General features: G+C 38.5%; 1 long non-coding RNA gene across 1 annotated transcript; it reads right to left on the bottom strand.

The window, feature by feature from the left end:
* Positions 1-483: 483 nt before the first annotated feature.
* Positions 484-3516, bottom strand: LOC143714774 (uncharacterized). The gene is made up of 3 exons (XR_013195605.1): positions 3047-3516; positions 2616-2706; positions 484-764 (listed from the first exon to the last, which is right to left on the bottom strand). It is a non-coding gene; the product is annotated as an uncharacterized LOC143714774 (long non-coding RNA).
* Positions 3517-5928: the final 2412 nt, after the last annotated feature.

Here is a 5928-nt window from a genome sequence, read left to right as displayed (position 1 = left end):
TCTTGTGTCAACACGCCCCAAGGAAGAGAAGGGTGAGGTGAGCAGTTGCTCATCATTTAAAGAGACAAGCACCGAAACGGAGGAATTTTAACCGAAGTATGTTATAAACTTTACATTAAGACCCTAAAGAATCATACCAACCTGTGGAAAATGGGCATCCGACAACCCCTTTAATCCAAAAGAGAACCTCTGGTTAATCCTCAAAATGCGAGTGGGCAAGCTGAAGTTCACAAATTGTGATCAACTCCAAGCACTAATAAGGCAAGAATTGATCGCCATCATTCAGGATTTGGCCCAGAAGCTGATATCCAACATGCCATAGTGAATTGCAGAGTTTATGAAGGGTCAATACTGAAAATATTGACTATTTGCATGTTGAATGTTTTTGCCAATAAAGTCTTTAAAACTTATGAAATGCTTTTCCAATATAACAAACATGTGGACCTAAACAGGACACCTAAATCAAAACAAATTTACGTTGAGAACAGTGACAATATTTTATTAATTTAATATAGTGACATTTTACACAAAATATAAAAACATTTTCCAAAAACAATTGCAAAAAATATAAAAAGTAAACATATGGCATATTGAAATTGACATTTCGATTTGATAAAATTACCAGAAGAACAGAATATCTGTATTTGGAGTAGCAGTCTTTAAGGAATACCACAAGACCTTGTCCTCATCTCATTGTCCTTCATCTGCTTGTCTATCTTGTTAGAAGTGGCATTATCAATGGTGTGCTTGTTCCTCAGATACAACTGCAAAATATGAACATAATTAGTTAAAGGTTGTTGCTTCATATACTTCACAACATGTACTCCAAGGGTTAGTTGACCCAAAAAACATTTTGGGACAACATGAGTGAGCAAATTTGTCAAGAAAAAAATAATAAAAAAAATATTTCATTTTGTCCATCCACTGAAAGCCTACACAATCAAACTTACTTGCGTTTCAACTTCCGTTCGCCAAATTTTATGTGCTCTGTGCATTACAATGCATTACTAGGATGGACAAAATTATGAGAATATTAAAAATCTTAATTTGTATTCTGAAAATTAAGTCCTAAGGGTTTGGAACCACATGAGGCAGGTAAAATAAATTTGTGGGGAAAGCATCCCTTTAAGGAGAGCAGGAAAATCATTTAGTAAGTGAAACCTGCATAGAAATACTACATACTGCTTAATATATGAACAGTTTTTGTACACAGTTCAGCTAAGTTAAGGCCCCGATTAGGGTTGGGTAGCGAAGAGCGGTGCCAATAGGGAACCGGTTCCGACGTAAACGGTAGTAACCAGACCGAATAAGAACGAAAATTTCTGTGCCTGATTTCGGTGCCTGACTCAGTGTCATGAGGCGCACACACGCAAGCTCTCTCGCTCTCTCGCTCTCTCCCTCTCCGCACTATACGGTTTGGAGCACAGTCTGTTCTGTCTCACATGCGCGCTCTTGCTCTCTCTAGATTCCGGGAGATTTTAACTAATTTGCGGGCATCAGGGAGCCGTTATCAATATGCGGGAGACTCCCGGAACGTCTGCTGATAGAGAGACAAAACGCTCCAAGGTTTGGCTGCATTTTACGTGTAAAATTACGCGTCAGAACGCCCTCTGGGTGTGCCGATTGTCTGAAGCCCATAAAGAATCATGGCGTGGGCGCCGCCTCGTCATGTCATGTTATATTAGAGCGCGCATCATCTGCTCCTCAGATTTCTCTGCCAAAAAAGGAAGCTTGTCAGCAGCGAGAGGAGCTTGGCAGCGACGTTCCCTATTCAGAGAACATACAGTAACCAGAGACGTTCTCTTTCATAGGTTTACTCAAAGCTGCGTAGCTAAGACGCAATGGGAACAAAATACCAAAATCGCCAAGCTTATCGCTGCCATAACTAGTACAATGACCAGATAACTTACATGACTGGTTCAGGCAGACAAAACATGGAAACCTGTAGCCATGTCGAGATTATATTACCCTGGTAGTAATCTCCATTAATCTCCAGTATTATTACATTGTTTGATACAATATTGTTTTATTTGATATTTAAATGTGAATTTTTATTTTATATTGGTTTATTTATTATTACCATATGTTACTTGTATTTATATTGTTTAAAGATTTAAGTTAATATTGTCTCCAGTTTGGCCCTGTAAATAAAAGGGTATTATTTTTTGACAAAGTGTGTGTGCTGTTTCTTTTTCTTAAGTACCGTTTCAAGCACCGGAACCATTTAAAAAATACCGAGTAGGTACTGGTATTGGATAAAACCCCACCGATACCCAACCCTAGCCCCGATATACTTAGTGAAATCGAAGAACGAACTGATGATGTCATTTGAAAACAAAATCAGGCCAAAACTAACTGGCAAAACAGTTTGCAATCTATTGTATAAAGTGCTATATAAATAAACGTGATGTGACTGCACAAATTCTGCAATTCGGCACTCTAGTAAATATAATTGCTATGCTTTATTAAAAAAATGCTAGCTGTTTTCTCAGTTTTGTGCGTTTATTTTATTGAGAGGAAAGAATTATCGGGGGCTTTAGTCAGCAGTTAATTGTTTACATTGGCTACTACTGAAATCAATTAAATCTGTACAGTTGTGTCTCCAAAAGACTTACCTGAAAATAGTCGCTGAGTTCATTACATCATACATATTTAAATCTGCAATCCATGATGGCCTAAAGGTAAACAACAGCAAACATTATTCACCTGATGGAACAAAACAAAATAAATTATATATTTAAAAATGGACCGATGCATTAAAATGTTGAAATTGTCCATAAGAAAAAGATGAAAACTTTGCAATAAAATTGTCAAGTCAAAGTAAAGGCTGCTATAGAGTAATTACACAATATTTCTTAAATCAATACAACTGGTTCAAATTAGTTTTGTTTTATTTCAGTTGAAGCTAAAAATAAATAGTGCAATTTTACTAAGTAACAGTACTGCAACTACACATCTACCTTGCTGATTTTTAAGCAGAGTTTGTTGCATCTCCTGCTGTCATTACAGGTGAGGGCATTTGTAAAAATTCAGATTTAAAACTTACAACTGCAGTTGTGGAAGCAGTTGTATATACGGATGTATACGGATGTGGCTTCAGCAGTTGCAGTTGATGGTTTTGTGGAAATGTTTTAGCTGCTGTAGCGGGCCTTGTAATCCTACTCTTCTTATGATCATTACAGCTGTAGATGTTTCCAAAATTCCTGTTGAACTAACTGAAAACTACTACTGCCCAATGAACCACTTTTACTGGAACAACTTCAGAGTGATTGTAGTTTCAATGGTATGGTGAGGCAGTAGTTGAAAATAGAATTCCTGTTGAACTGTGGATTGGATTCAACAGCGGATATTAAGCCAGGTGTAGTTTCAAGTGAGGTTGATCCTCCAGAAGCTGTCATTACAGGTGTGGATGTTTCCAATACAACTCCTGTTGAACTAACTGTTGGTGTTTTTTCTGCTGTTGTGCCCAAGTAGTTTCTCATGAAGTGGAAGTTTTCAGAGCCATTGTGGTTTAAAAAGTTAGTTATCATTGGTGTTGATGCTTCCAAATTAGTTTGTTGACTTAACTGAATGTGTTGTTTCTGCAATAGCTGGCCTTGTAACCCAACTTTTTGTACTGTCATTGCATCTGTACACGTTTCCAATATGGTACTGTCTACATAAGTGGTGCCTAGGGTACTTCCTGCAAAAGCAGCAGTTTTCTTCAGGTGAAGATGTTGCTCCAGCAGTTATCATTGGTGTTGATGTTTCCAAATTAATTTCTGTTGACTTAACTGAATGCGTTGTTTCTGCAGTAGCTGGCCTTGTAACCCAACTTTTTGTACTGTCATTGCATCTGTACATGTTTCCAATATGGTACTGTCTACATAAGTGGTGTCTAGGGTTCTTCCTGCAAAAGCAGCAGTTTTCTTCAGGTGTAGCTGTTGTTCCAGCAGTTGTCATTATAGGTGTTGATGTTTCCAAATTAATTTGTTGACTTAACTGAATGTGTTGTTTCTGCAGTAGCTGGCCTTGTAACCCAACTTTTTGTACTGTCATTGCATCTGTACACGTTTCCAATATGGTACTGTCTACATAAGTGGTGCCTAGGGTACTTCCTGCAAAAGCAGCAGTTTTCTTCAGGTGAAGATGTTGCTCCAGCAGTTATCATTGGTGTTGATGTTTCCAAATTAATTTCTGTTGACTTAACTGAATGCGTTGTTTCTGCAGTAGCTGGCCTTGTAACCCAACTTTTTGTACTGTCATTGCATCTGTACATGTTTCCAATATGGTACTGTCTACATAAGTGGTGTCTAGGGTACTTCCTGCAAAAGCAGCAGTTTTCTTCAGGTGTAGCTGTTGTTCCAGCAGTTGTCATTATAGGTGTTGATGTTTCCAAATTAATTTCTGTTGACTTAACTGAATGTGTTGTTTCTGCAATAGCTGGCCTTGTAACCCAACTTTTTGTACTGTCATTGCATCTGTACACGTTTCCAATATGGTACTGTCTACATAAGTGGTGCCTAGGGTACTTCCTGCAAAAGCAGCAGTTTTCTTCAGGTGAAGATGTTGCTCCAGCAGTTATCATTGGTGTTGATGTTTCCAAATTAATTTCTGTTGACTTAACTGAATGCGTTGTTTCTGCAGTAGCTGGCCTTGTAACCCAACTTTTTGTACTGTCATTGCAGCTGTACACGTTTCCAATATGGTACTGTCTACATAAGTGGTGCCTAGGGTACTTCCTGCAAAAGCAGCAGTTTTCTTCAGGTGTAGCTGTTGTTCCAGCAGTTGTCATTATAGGTGTTGATGTTTCCAAATTAATTTCTGTTGACTTAACTGAATGTGTTGTTTCTGCAGTAGCTGGCCTTGTAACCCAACTTTTTGTACTGTCATTGCATCTGTACACGTTTCCAATATGGTACTGTCTACATAAGTGGTGCCTAGGGTACTTCCTGCAAAAGCAGCAGTTTTCTTCAGGTGAAGATGTTGCTCCAGCAGTTATCATTGGTGTTGATGTTTCCAAATTAATTTCTGTTGACTTAACTGAATGCGTTGTTTCTGCAGTAGCTGGCCTTGTAACCCAACTTTTTGTACTGTCATTGCATCTGTACATGTTTCCAATATGGTACTGTCTACATAAGTGGTGTCTAGGGTACTTCCTGCAAAAGCAGCAGTTTTCTTCAGGTGTAGCTGTTGTTCCAGCAGTTGTCATTATAGGTGTTGATGTTTCCAAATTAATTTCTGTTGACTTAACTGAATGTGTTGTTTCTGCAGTAGCTGGCCTTGTAACCCAACTTTTTGTACTGTCATTGCATCTGTACACGTTTCCAATATGGTACTGTCTACATAAGTGGTGCCTAGGGTACTTCCTGCAAAAGCAGCAGTTTTCTTCAGGTGAAGATGTTGCTCCAGCAGTTATCATTGGTGTTGATGTTTCCAAATTAATTTCTGTTGACTTAACTGAATGCGTTGTTTCTGCAGTAGCTGGCCTTGTAACCCAACTTTTTGTACTGTCATTGCATCTGTACATGTTTCCAATATGGTACTGTCTACATAAGTGGTGTCTAGGGTACTTCCTGCAAAAGCAGCAGTTTTCTTCAGGTGTAGCTGTTGTTCCAGCAGTTGTCATTATAGGTGTTGATGTTTCCAAATTAATTTCTGTTGACTTAACTGAATGTGTTGTTTCTGCAATAGCTGGCCTTGTAACCCAACTTTTTGTACTGTCATTGCATCTGTACACGTTTCCAATATGGTACTGTCTACATAAGTGGTGCCTAGGGTACTTCCTGCAAAAGCAGCAGTTTTCTTCAGGTGAAGATGTTGCTCCAGCAGTTATCATTGGTGTTGATGTTTCCAAATTAATTTCTGTTGACTTAACTGAATGCGTTGTTTCTGCAGTAGCTGGCCTTGTAACCCAACTTTTTGTACTGTCATTGCAGCTGTACACGT

The sequence above is a fragment of the Siphateles boraxobius genome, unplaced genomic scaffold, assembly GCF_051911475.1.
Source record: "Siphateles boraxobius isolate OS27281-9 unplaced genomic scaffold, OSU_SipBor_1 55, whole genome shotgun sequence".
Classification (NCBI taxonomy): Eukaryota; Metazoa; Chordata; class Actinopteri; order Cypriniformes; family Leuciscidae; genus Siphateles; species Siphateles boraxobius.
This window is presented reverse-complemented; position numbering and strand designations above follow the sequence as displayed.